General features: G+C 37.1%; 1 long non-coding RNA gene across 7 annotated transcripts in view; it reads right to left on the bottom strand.

Moving 5' to 3' along the window:
• LOC114106862 (uncharacterized) overlaps window positions 1–12703 on the bottom strand; it is a 55800-nt gene that overhangs the window by 15815 nt on the left and 27282 nt on the right. For 6 of the 7 annotated variants that reach the window (XR_011709143.1, XR_011709145.1, XR_011709146.1 and 3 more), the window contains one exon: window positions 10229–10352. The exons of the other annotated variant lie outside the window; for it this stretch is intronic. This is a non-coding gene — a long non-coding RNA (uncharacterized lncRNA). The remainder of the gene's footprint in view (window positions 1–10228; window positions 10353–12703) is intronic. 7 annotated transcript variants of the gene reach the window in all.

The raw sequence follows: 12703 nt of genomic DNA, 5'->3' as shown, positions 1-12703 counted from the left end.
TGCCAGTGGTGAGAGAGCAGGAGAGACTAGACTTTCACTTCTCTAGGTCCCTCTGCCTTCAACTCCCACAGCACCCAGGTCTAAGCTGTACACTCCGTACTGCTGCACATCCATGAGGATCTGCTAGGGTGCCCAAGGGAAGTATGAGGACATTTATTTATGTTTATTTTTTTCCTAAAAGAAAAAGACATATATTAATTTATAGGTTTTGAATACATGTATATAATTTACAAATTGTGTTCTGGATTGCATGTTTTTTGCAGGCATGATGACATATGCCTATAATGCCAGCCACTAGGGAGGATGAGGCAGGAGGATTGCAAGTTTGAGGCCAGCTTAAGCAATTTAGCAAGGTCTGCCTCCAAATAAAAATTAAAAAGGCCTTGGGATGTAGCTCAGTGGTACAGCACTTGACTACCCATTCTGTGTGGTTCTGAGTTCAAGCCCTAGAACTTCAAAGAAACATCAAAACAAGTTTTTAGTTACAAAGGGACACAATTAAAAATTTAGTCTGTAAGTTTAATCACAAACTAATAACCCGTAGCTCTTGTAAATGGCAGATGCATTTGATTTATCTTATATTGTTTTGAAATTATTTGAATCAATATTAAAATCCATAAATTTCACATAAAATTTCAGATTTATGCCTTTTTTAAAATGCTAGAGGAGTTGGCAATGCTGGTCCTGTAATTTGCTGGAGCAAAAGAGTACACGCATGTTTAGAATGTGTCTTTTTGTGTGTATGTTTCTGTGCAGCAAAGTGTTCCAAACAGCTTCCTGTGGGTTGTGGGTTCTCACATTTGACTTACCTCACCCCTTTATCAGCCTGATCTTGCAGGCATTTTATTCATGGTCTTTAGTTTAAAGCCATTTTCTGACCCATTTCTCAACCTCAGTCAAATCATATGTACTGATAGCAGTAGAAGGCCTAACATTTGCTAATCATTTACTACTTAAAAAAAAAAAATGATTGAATTCAGAGCTACCTCCATGGTAATGCTACACTCTCTTCTAATCCTGTTGGGTCAGAAACTGAGCTTAATGGGAGAGTATGTACCTGTGAATCACCATCCTTGGGTACATCCTTGTGGAGAGCCACCGATATATAGTTCACACTGTGAACCTTGCTATTCTAACTTTGTAGAGTCCTTGTTTGTACATATGTATGTATAGCCCTACGTATACTTCTTTTAACAAATACATTTTGTAAGTATTTCTGAGTTTCTCAGAGTATCCAGTAGTGAGAATACTAAACTTGCTGGTTGACTGATTAACATTAAAAAGCATATAACTTATAACTTATATCACTGTGGTTTGCAATTAAATAATAGAGGATGGCATAATAAACACACAGAGATGTATGACATACAGTAAAAGCAGGAGGAATGGCTCATTGTTTTTGTTTTCTAGACTGTTCTTAACATCATTTTCTTATTTAATCTTTATAATAGTCGTTTGGGCAAAATTTTCCTTTTAATTTTCTATATGAGAAAATGAGGCTTAGAAGAGTGAAACAGTACTCCACAACCATAAAACTACTAAATGGCAAATCAAGAATTAGAAACCTAAGTCTAATTCCAAAGTCAATGATCTTTACTAAGCAATGACCCCCTCACTCTCCTCAAATAAATAAATAAATAAAATTCTTGACAAGACATTGACATATCTCCAATAAGATGTTCCGAAATAATGATTTATTTACCATTGAAAATTAGCTATAAAATCAGTATATTCCATAACAACAAGTGGAGATGTTGAAGAAGTTTTGGGTCAAATTAACAGAGGGGAAACAACAAAAGTTGTCTCAAGGTAGAATTTAGAACAGGTTTAAACATCTGGCTCAGAAAAGTCAAAATATTAACCTTTTTAGATCTTGATCAAAGGTTAGAAATAACCTTTGAAAATTAAATTAAATTCTAGCTGACTAGAAATTTGTTATCACAAAAAATGGGAATTTGCTTCTTGGACACAACCTCTATTTGTTGTAGACAAAAAGTAGAGGCTGAATCCACTGTAGTTTGCTTTGTTGTTGTTGTTTGTTTAATTTTAAAATATAAAATCAAAACTCCAGTTTCATTCATCCAACAGAAACATTTTCAGCATCGCCAAGGGGCACTGTTGAGGGAAAGAGACATCAACAGTTTGAAGGCTTAGGCTCCACTCTTTTTTTTTGGTACTGGGAATTGAACTCAGGGGTACTACATCACTGAGCCACATCCCCAGTCCTATTTTGTATTTTATTTAGAGACTGAGTCTCACTGAGTTGCTTAGCACCTCACCTTTGCTGAGGCTGACTTTGAACTTGAGATCCTCCTGCCTCAACCTCCCAGGCCCGGCTAGGCTCCACTCTTAAGGAGTTTATCTTCTAGTAAAGGAGCTGACAGCAAGAAAGCACTAGGTTAAGTCAGGCCTGGAGAGTCCTTTCTTTCAGGCAGAAAATTTTTGACTGATGGCTATAAAAAGAATAACTCTGAGGCAGCAGATTTAAGAGGCCGCTCTATGCCCAGGCTGCATACAACATTCTATGTATGCAGCACTTAGAAAAAGAGATGTGGTAACCAAAGTCTTTCACAATGAGATAAGATAAAAGGCTTAAATAAATTTAATCAGAATGGTCTGAACATGATAAGATAAGGGGTTTAAATTACAGGGTGAGGCAGCTGCTGAATAAGAAGTTTTTACAGAGAGAGAGATTCCTCCAGCCAAAATAGGTTATTTAATTCGTGACAGCTTATTTGCTGGAAAAATATATTAATTAATGATTGTTATGGAGATATATGTAGTGGGTGGGGGACAGAATTATAAGAATAGGATCACAGATAAATACCTGTTAAGGTTTGGATATGAGGTGTCCCCCCAAAAACTTATGTGATAGACAATGCAGGAATGTCCAGAGGTAAATGATTATGAGAGCTCAAACCTAATCAATTGATTAATCCATTTGATAGACTGATAATTTGAATGGATTACTGGGTGGTAACCATAGGTAGGTAGGACATGGCTGGAGGAAGTAGGTCACTGGGGTGCGTGCCCTCAGGGATTATATGTGGTTCTGGCTCTCTCTCTCTCTCTCTCTCTCTCCTTCAGGGCTGCCATCAAGCTAAGCAGTTTTCTTCTGTCACACCCTTCTACCATGATGTTCTGCCTCACTTCAGGTCTAGAGCAATGAAGTCAGCTGATTATGGACTGAATCTCTAAAACTGTGAGACCCAAATAAACTTTTTTTCCTCTAAATTGTTCTTGTCAGGTATTTTGATCACAGTGATGAAAAACTGACTAACAAAATCCCCAAGTTGGTGGAGAAATTATTTGTGGGGTGATATAAGGGAAGCTTTTAACTTACTTGATAAAATTTCTTGGTTTTTTTCTAATTAACATATAAATATATTTTCCTTGCAAACATTATAAAATTTATTGGTCAAAATAAAGTTCTCTTGGACCACCTCTCAACTGTCCCCTATACAAATTTCAACACCCTTCCCAATTTATCTTCTCTGAAAATTTTTACAAACGCATGTAGCATTTGAGCATGACACAAAAAGAAAAATAAAGCTTGCAAGAACAACACAATGCATTAACTCCCTTTTATTAAGAGGTTGCTATGTTTGACAGTTTCCATATAAGATATTAAATCACTTAACAAATGTGTTGTGAGCGATTCCTATGTGCCTGAGACTGGGAATATAACAGTGCCCTCAAATTCATTACTGCCTCCAAGCTCCACATGTTTTCTGCCATATGCTGATAAGGAATTCAGATTCAGAAAACTTACGCAACTCAGACAAGGTTACTTTGAGTTAAGTGGCAGTGCTGGGACTCTAATCCTGGCCTGTCTGTCTTCAGAGCCTAATGCTTCTTCTACAACTACACATGGTTTTCAAACCATTTGTTTTATAGGCAGAAGTCTTTAAAAATTTTTAATGCAAATGAATTAAACGATCACATTGTAGCTCAATGCAGAAAGAAGATAAAAGGAGAGGCACTCTGGTTCCTTAATGGCTATCTGCTAAGATGAATTTGTTTTCAATCAAGAGGACTAGAAGGAAATATTTATGTGAAAAACCTCAAACATGCAAGTGTCCTATTACTCAACAGCTTTAGGGTCAATAGCCAAACATTAATGCTGGTAAAGATCATTAGGGCACTGGTTTTGGAATCAAGACACCTGGCAATCCACACTAACTCTGCTACTTACTGGTTGAATGACTATGCCTCAGTTTTTCACATCTGTAATATGGGAATAATAGTGGTAACTTACAGTGGTAGGCAGAATTCCCCCTGCTGGTATACATGCTCATATAATTGTCCCACCCCAGCCAAACTTTAGTGCTGGGCAGCACAACTGGATATGATCACTGTTATGATTAGGTTATTAATCAGTTGAGTTGGAGTTAACCAAAAGATGATCCTGGGTGAGTCCAGCCTAATTGCCTAGGAAAAGGTGAAGCTTTGGAGACGTACCTGCCTGTGCAGAAGAAATCAAACAGCCCTTGAGAGGAGGAGCCACTTGGCATGAAACATGATGACCTCTTGGAACCTAAGCCAGTCCCTGGCTGAAAGTTAGCAAGAAAGTAGGGACCTTGGTCATTGTCTTAGTCTAGCTGGCTGCTATAACAGAATACCTTAGACTGGGTAACTGAAGAACAACAGAAATTTATTGTTAACAATTCTGGAAAGCTGGAAGTCCAAGATCAAGGAGCCAGGAGAAGCTGGGTGCTGTAGCACAGTCCTGTAATCCCAGCTCTTCAGGAGGCTGAGCCAGGAGGATCACAAGTCTGAAGCCAGCATGGGCAACTCAAAGAGGTCCTGTCTCAAAATAAAAAAATAAAAAAGACTAAGGATGTAGCTCAGTGGCAGAGGGTCCCTTGGATCAAATAAACACTGGCTTCTATATATTTTTCCCCAGTAAGGAAGATGAAACCTTGTTCATAGGTCATTGTATCCACCATTGACCCTGACATGAAGCATTCAGTGAAAAGGGCTCCTGCACAAACTGAGTAATGAGGCAGATTCATCCAAGTGCTGTCCCCTGAGCAACGCTTTCTCCCTGTTCCAACAATAGAAGCCAGACTTGCAACTTGGGAGTGAGCTGTGCCCCTTACACACCTTGACATCTAATTGAAACCCTTATCTGATCCCTGACCATTGTCTTATTAAAGACCTTTTCCTGAAGAATCCCTCCTGTTTTTAGTTAGTTTTGCATCACTGTGACCATAATACCCAACAAAAACAACTTAGAGGAGGAAAGTATATTTGGGGCTCTTGGTTTCAGACATCTCAGTCCATAAATTGTTGACTTCATTTCTCTGGGCCCAAGGTAAGGCAACATATCATGGGAGAAGGGCCCGGCAGAGGAAAGCTAAACCCCTCATAGAAGCAAGGAAGCAGAGAAAGGGGGCAGTGAGAAGCCATGAGTGAGATGTACCCTTTTAGGGCATACCCTAGTGGCCCACCTTCTCCAGCCACACCCCACCTGCCTATAGTTGCCATGCAGCTAGTCCACTCAAATTAGGATGAACTGGCTAAGTTATAGCTTTCACAATTCAATCATTTTGCTCTGAAGATTTATTTCTGCAGAAATCAGAGTTTTAAGGGGATACCTCACTTTAAATCATAAGCCTTATCAGTTATACTGGTAATCTTAGTTGACCCTAATCTCAAACATTTTCCACCGTCGCCCTAATCTTACCTGATTTGGTTACTATGAACCTTATAGAACAGGTACCTCCCCTTGCCCTCTTCCCCCGCCCCCACTCCCCCCCCAAAAAAAAAATCACATTTCTAAGAATTGACTGAAAAAAATTAACTGGTGGCAAACTTTCAGATGGTTTGAATGTGTAGGAAAGTCTAAATTGGGAGAACATCGACTAAAGTATCAAATTTTATACTGAGAATTTATTGCATATGAAGTGCTGTACCAAATATTATGGAATTTCAGAGAGGAACATGTGGTTCATCTTCAACTTACCTTATTTGGGAGATAAAACAGAATATAGGAAATTAATAACAAATCCTTCATAACAATTTCATACAGCAAAACAACAGATGCTATGACACATTTGGGCACATGGCTTATTAACAAAGAGTGATAAGAATAATAATTTCTGTACAAGTTCTAGAAAGACCAAATCATCATGAGGCTTTTTGAATCAGGAAACTACCTAGGGAAGAAAAACAAATAGATATTGAAGTCCTGATGGTGAGGTTCTAGATGTGACTGTATTTAAAGTTAGGATGTCTAAAGAAGTAATAAAGTTAAAATGAAGTCATTAGTTCAGCCCTAATTCAAAATGACTGGTGTCCTCATGAGAAGCACAAAGTAGAACACAGAGAGAAGATTATGTGAAGATTTAAGGACAAGATGGTCATATACAAGCTAAAGAAAGGTCTCAGAAAAAAAAAATGACCCTGTTGATACCTTGATCTTGGACTTTTAGCCTCCAGAGTAGTGAGAAAATAAATTTCTGTTGTTTAAGTCTGTCATAGCAGCCTTATCAAACTCATACAGACAGTATCTGGTGATAGTCCCCTTTGAAATACAGGGAAATTAACTAATTCTATGTGAGAAAGAGAAGGATAAAAATAAGGTAACAGAAGAAATCAGAAAAAGACACGAAGATGAATTTTAGGAAATGATGGAGATTAGGCTAAAATGAATAAGAAAAAGGACACTATTGACAAGATGAAATTTTGCTGAGGAAAGAAACACAAGATTACCTACACCAACAGAACTATCCTTGTCCTGAGATTATAGAGTAGAAAACAATGAACTTAGTGACAAAGTGGCAAGAAAGAAATAGGAGTCTAAGGTGCCTAAGCTATTGAAGACAGAAGAAAATGGAAAAGGAGAACAACATGTGTAGGAGACCAACCTTGCACATGACTGAGTCACACTCCTCGGCTGGGTGCTGAGGTGCTCAGTCACAGAAATGTGGCAGAGCTTTCCCCACCATTCTTGGGTTCGAGGGCCGGTGTCTTATGCATGGGTGTGTCTTGCTACAGCCCCATGGGTGGAGCTACGCTCACCTGTTCCTTTGTAATATAACCCCTTGCCCTGTTTAGGATAGAATCTTCCATGGAAGTGTCTTGTGTGTGTCCAGTCAACCTGCTGACAGTGGACATCATGAAGATAGACTCAGCCCCCTGAAACCTGATCCCTTGCCTCATTTGAATAGCTTCTCCTCAATAAAAGGGGTCAGTGTGCGGCGCTCGCTCTCTCTCTCTCTCTCTCTCTCTCTCTCTCTCTCTCTCTCTCTCTCTTCCTGCGGACCCTTAAGGTCAGAGGAGCCGTCACAGTGACCCCAAAGAAAAAGGTATTTGTGTCTCTTGTGTGATTATTTTGCGCAGCCCAGTCAGCCCAGTTTTCCTGGAGTGACCCCTGAGCCTTTTAGTCACAAACGGAAACCCAGCAAACATGGATCCTGAGATTAAAGGAAGTAAAACATTAAGAATCTGAGCATTGAGCTACTGATATTACATGTTCTAGCCCATTTCATGTTTCTCAACAATCCTGTGAAGCAGGTTACTATAGTTTAAATCTTTAAGAAATTCAAAGAAAGACTTGAGGAGTAAAAACAAGCCATACACATATGAACCAAGTGTTATATGAGTCAGAAACAGATTAGATCATTCATTAGCTGGCATTTTGTTATTCAAATTTAGAGTCACAGTTTATGGAAATCAGAAAGAAAAGAAATGAGGTATAATTCGAAAAAACAATTATGTGAAAAGAAAGATTGGATTTGGGCATTTAATCCTTTTCTGGATATTTTGGGCCACTAAAGTTGCCATTTTTGCATAAATTAGATCAAGTTAGATTACTTCCCTTTAAAACCAACCAAACTAATCAAACAACTCTTATGAATAGAGGGGGAAAGAGTGAGACAGTCCTTGTCAGCTTTGTTGAGTAGATTTGATATAGTTTGCCCAAGGTGTAGCTTATAGACAATCCAGTCACCAAATAGCTCCTTATAGGGGAAAATATGAAGCTGAATACCTTATCTGAGAAGGCAGTCACGTTTTATATGACATGTTTTACATGACTTTGCCTACCCTTCCCTAACCTCTAGTTCTCCTACCTTGGCTGACTAGAACCAGGAGCATACACATGATCTAACAGTGACCAGTATTTAGATGGGCTTTTGGCCTCTGAGGTGGTTTAGCAAGTAGGAATACTACAAAGACAAGACACTATCTCTTAGAAATTTGAGTAGAACTGACAAAATAATTTGAAGTTTCAAGTTATCAGAAAGAAGAATAATCAATCATGAACAAACAGAAGTCATAGGTAAGTAGAAATGAAAGGATTTCCTCAGAAAGTCAAGAAGTTAATTAGCACAATAGGAATGCTGTGGCACAGACGGAGGCGTGCTGAATCACCTCACTCATGGAATTCTTGACCTGGCCAAGGAAGCAAGAATGACTCACATTAGTGACTGTTTTCTGGATGTTTCTAGTTCCTAAGTGATTTTCAGTGCCCAAGAACCTGATTCAATAGCTTCTCCTCATGTCTCCCTAAGTTCCTAAAGTCCTTATTTTCGTGAGTATCCTCACAACACCCCTACTCCAATCACACAAATAAAGCCTTTTTCTTTGTAGTGAAATTGAAATGATATTAATAAACATCTCATTAATAAATATTGATGAACATTTAACATGAATTATCACCAAGCATTGGGCTACGGATATTACATGTTCTAGCTCATTTCATGCTTTTCAATAATCCTGTGAAGCAGGTTACTATAGTTTGAATCTTTTGATTCCCTCCAAATTCATGTGTTTGAAGCTTAATGCCCAGTGCAACAGCTTTGGGAAGGAAGGGTCTAATGGGAGGATCACAAATGGATCAATATTGTTATAAAAGGGCCTGTGGAAGTGGGTTCTCTTTGTTCTCCAGACACAAACCTGCTTGCACCTTGATCTTGGACTTCCTACCTATTGAACTGTGAGAAATAAATTTTACCCCTTATAAAGTACCTATAGTGTTCTGTTATAGCAATGCAAAGTGAACTGATACACAGCTACTATCATTCTCATTAGTTTGTAGATGGAGAAACCTAACTTATAAAAGTCACCTTTCTTGCCCAAGGTCACACATTCTGTGGTCAAACCAGATCTGAAGTAGATCTGTACAGCTTCAGACATCAAACATGTATTTCCATTTAACTCCCATCTTTTCTTTGGGATCATTTTGAGAGAAAATAGTAGAAGACAACTACGTCAAGTCAAAAAATCAGTAATGTAGTGATCACAATGAACAGAAAAAAAGATTCATCATGAACACTATGTTCTATAAAATGAAATCATCATGCTTCTTGCTGAAACTCCATAAAAGAGAACTTCTAGAAAGTTCCCCTAAAGAAAGAGTAAATGAACATTAATTACTAATTTTAGAAGCAGACTGTGTGCCAAATGTATGTTTTCTTTAAATAAATGTCTAAGGAAAAAATATATATATTTTTTTCCTTTGTTTAATGATGATTGCTTTCCTTAAACTAGTTTTTCTCATAAAGGCCTAAGTTCTGTAACAATGAATTCTCCTACAGTGGGGTTTTCTGAAACCAAACTTGGATATAGGAGAGAGACTAATTTGCATTTAAAAAAGAGAAATGAAACTGTAGAAATTAAAAAAATATATGTACAATATTTAGAGGATATTATGTAGGCATGCATGTGTATTCACAAAGGTAGCATACTAAATTAGTGTTTAAAATAATTAGTTTGACAACTAATTTATTAGAAAAGTAACATTAATTCTCTCTAATACCATATAATAAGCTACATTCCAGAAAGATCAAGGACTCAAAAATTTTTTAATAAAAAAGCAAATTGTGGGTGTGGCTTAGGGGTAATGCAAGTATTTAGTATGTGTGAGACCCTCGGTTAAACACACACACACACACACACACACACACACACATACCCAAATTGTAAAATTACGAGGAATGAAATTCACAGAAACGATTTTATAATACCCACAGAGTGAAACCCTTTCTCAGAGTAACACAAAAACCCAAATTATAAAGAAAACAGATTAAAATGTGAACAATTATTCATCCTAACATGTATGAGAAAATAAAAAGTATCATGGAACTAGGAGGAAAAATGAGATGTTTGAAGATGATACTGCATACTAATGCTAATAATGCTAATTTTATGATATTACTTAAATTATGAAATTATCACATTACCAAAATTTAGGAAAACAGAAGATAGAAAAAATACTCACATGCTGGGCATGGTGGCATGCATCTGTAATCACAGCAGCTTGGGAGGCTGAGTCAGGAGGATCGAGAGTTCAAAGCCAACCTCAGCAAAAGCGAGGTGCTAAGCAACTCAGTGAGACCCTGTCTCTAAATAAAATATAAAATAGGGCTGAGGATGTGGCTCAGTGGTCCAGTGCCCCTGAGTTCAATCCCAGATACTTCCCCACAAAAAAGAAAAAATACCCACAAGTATTAATACAATAGTAATAATTATTATTATTTAAAATTTTTTTAGTTGTTGATAGACCTTTATTTTATTTATTTATATGTGGTGTTGAGAATCGAACTCCATGCCTCACCCATGCTAGGCTAGCGCTCTACCACTGAGCTACAACCCTAGCCCTGACAATAATTATTATTTTACTTTATTTCCTTACAATATTTTTAAAGGTATTTTTATGATAGGATATTTCACATAACAAAATTAATTGCTTTAAAGTATAAAATTCAGTGGATTTTAATACATTCACAAGACATGTAACCATCACCACTCTTAAATTCAGAAACATTTTCATCACCCCTCCCTAAAAGACAATGACAACCCATTAGTTACTCTCCATTTCTCCTCCCTTGGCTCCAGACTCTAATTTCTGTCTGTATGCATTTGTCATAGGCACTTTAAACCCTGTCGATTGTAGGAGCCTTACTTACTTCACCCAACAGTCCATCAGAAACAAGCTTCCCATAAAAGAAAAAAATCATCTTCAAATTTAAGTATAGAGAAATCATTTCTAAAATGTTTGCAAATAGCAAAAAATAAGAGGAAGAAAAAAAACAGGAAAGCAATTAAAGGGTAATTTCAGAATACCAATTAAAAGATGAAGAGGTATATAACTTATCATAGTGCATGCAAAATAGCTCAAGAAGTGAAAAATAATTAGGCTGGAGTATTAAAGAGAGGAGTATTTTATTTCTTGGGTTTAACAGCCTTACTATTGCATTATTGATATATATCTATTTCCTCCCCTCTCCACTGCTGGGGATTGAACCCATAGCCTCATAAATGGTAAGCAATCACTCTACAACTGAGCTACACACTCCCCTTTAAATTTTTTTTTTTTTTGTAATCAAATGTAGTTCAGGTCACACGTGGTGGCACACACTTGTAATCCCAGTGGCTCAGGAGGTTGAGGCAGGATCGAGAGTTCACAGTCAGCCTCAGCAACTTAGTGAGGCCCTGTCTCTAAATAAAATATAAAAAAGGGTTGGGGATGTGGCTCAGTGGTTAAGCCCCTCTGGACTCAATACCTGGTACCAAAAAACAAAAAACAAAACAAAACAAAAAAACCAACAACAAAAATGTAGTTCAGGTTGAAGAGTTTATTGTGGAATGTAAGGATGCTTTGCTGCTATATCTTGTTTCTACAACATCATTTTGCCTTCCACTAAAACTCTAGAGAAAGTCTAACTTTTTAACAGTTACATTTTAAAAAATTCTTCTGGGTGGTTACTTCCCTATCTCTAAATAATACAGTCATATTGCCACTTCTTTATTTATCAGACTTTATCTGATCTGTGGACTTCCTTCCTATTCTGTTAGATGAGAGCTTAGTTCACTTACACCCTCCTCCCTCCCAGGATGGGTGTCTCACTTTTAGTTCCTCTATTGTTTAGGTAACTCACTTTAGTTCTTCTTTGTAACTTCTGTAATTTATCTACCTTTGTTTAATTTAACTGTTCTGTTAACTGCAACTTGTCTCCCACAACTCCCCACTTTGTAAAGATTCTCTCTCCTTTCACTTTCAAACTTATCTCATTGCTATTTTTCTGCAAGATTTCAATAGTATATGTAAAATAGTTCAAATGGTCAGCAAAACGCAATAGGAAATTTTAACAATGAAATCTTTTAAAAATTGTGAAAAAACACAGGCATACAAACAGTAGAAATTGACAAAGGAACACATATCCACAGATCACTCAACTTTTTAAATTCTTATTATTATAACATATTTGCTCCTCTTAAATATTTTTAATCCATTAACACCTAGTATATTACAGACTTTCTTTTATTGCAATGTTTATCATTATATTATAGCCTCCCTTGTTAACTCAGTATTTATCATTCTATCACCAGATTTTATATTTTGGCATACTTTTGCCTACATAAACATGATATATTAACAATGGCATTTTCAAAACTAAAATGGAAGCCATTGGGAATTGAGAAGCACTAATATTTTTAAATTCTTGGGTTTTTTAAGCTTACTGCAAAGCAAGCAAAAAAAAATTTCCTGAAGCATGACTCACAAGGCACAAAGTATACTGTAAAGGGGCAAAGAGAATAATTTTGTGGTTTAAGGGGAATTAGGGGACACACCAAAGAAAGGGATTAGGAAAACTGTTTTTAATTCTGCCCCAGGACGGATTTCAGATTGGGCCATCTGTGCAAATAAGTGAAAGGCTGAAGGTGAGAAGGATATTGTCTTTCAGTTTCCTTG

This window comes from Marmota flaviventris, chromosome 11 (genome assembly GCF_047511675.1).
Source record: "Marmota flaviventris isolate mMarFla1 chromosome 11, mMarFla1.hap1, whole genome shotgun sequence".
NCBI lineage: Eukaryota > Metazoa > Chordata > Mammalia > Rodentia > Sciuridae > Marmota > Marmota flaviventris.
This window is presented reverse-complemented; position numbering and strand designations above follow the sequence as displayed.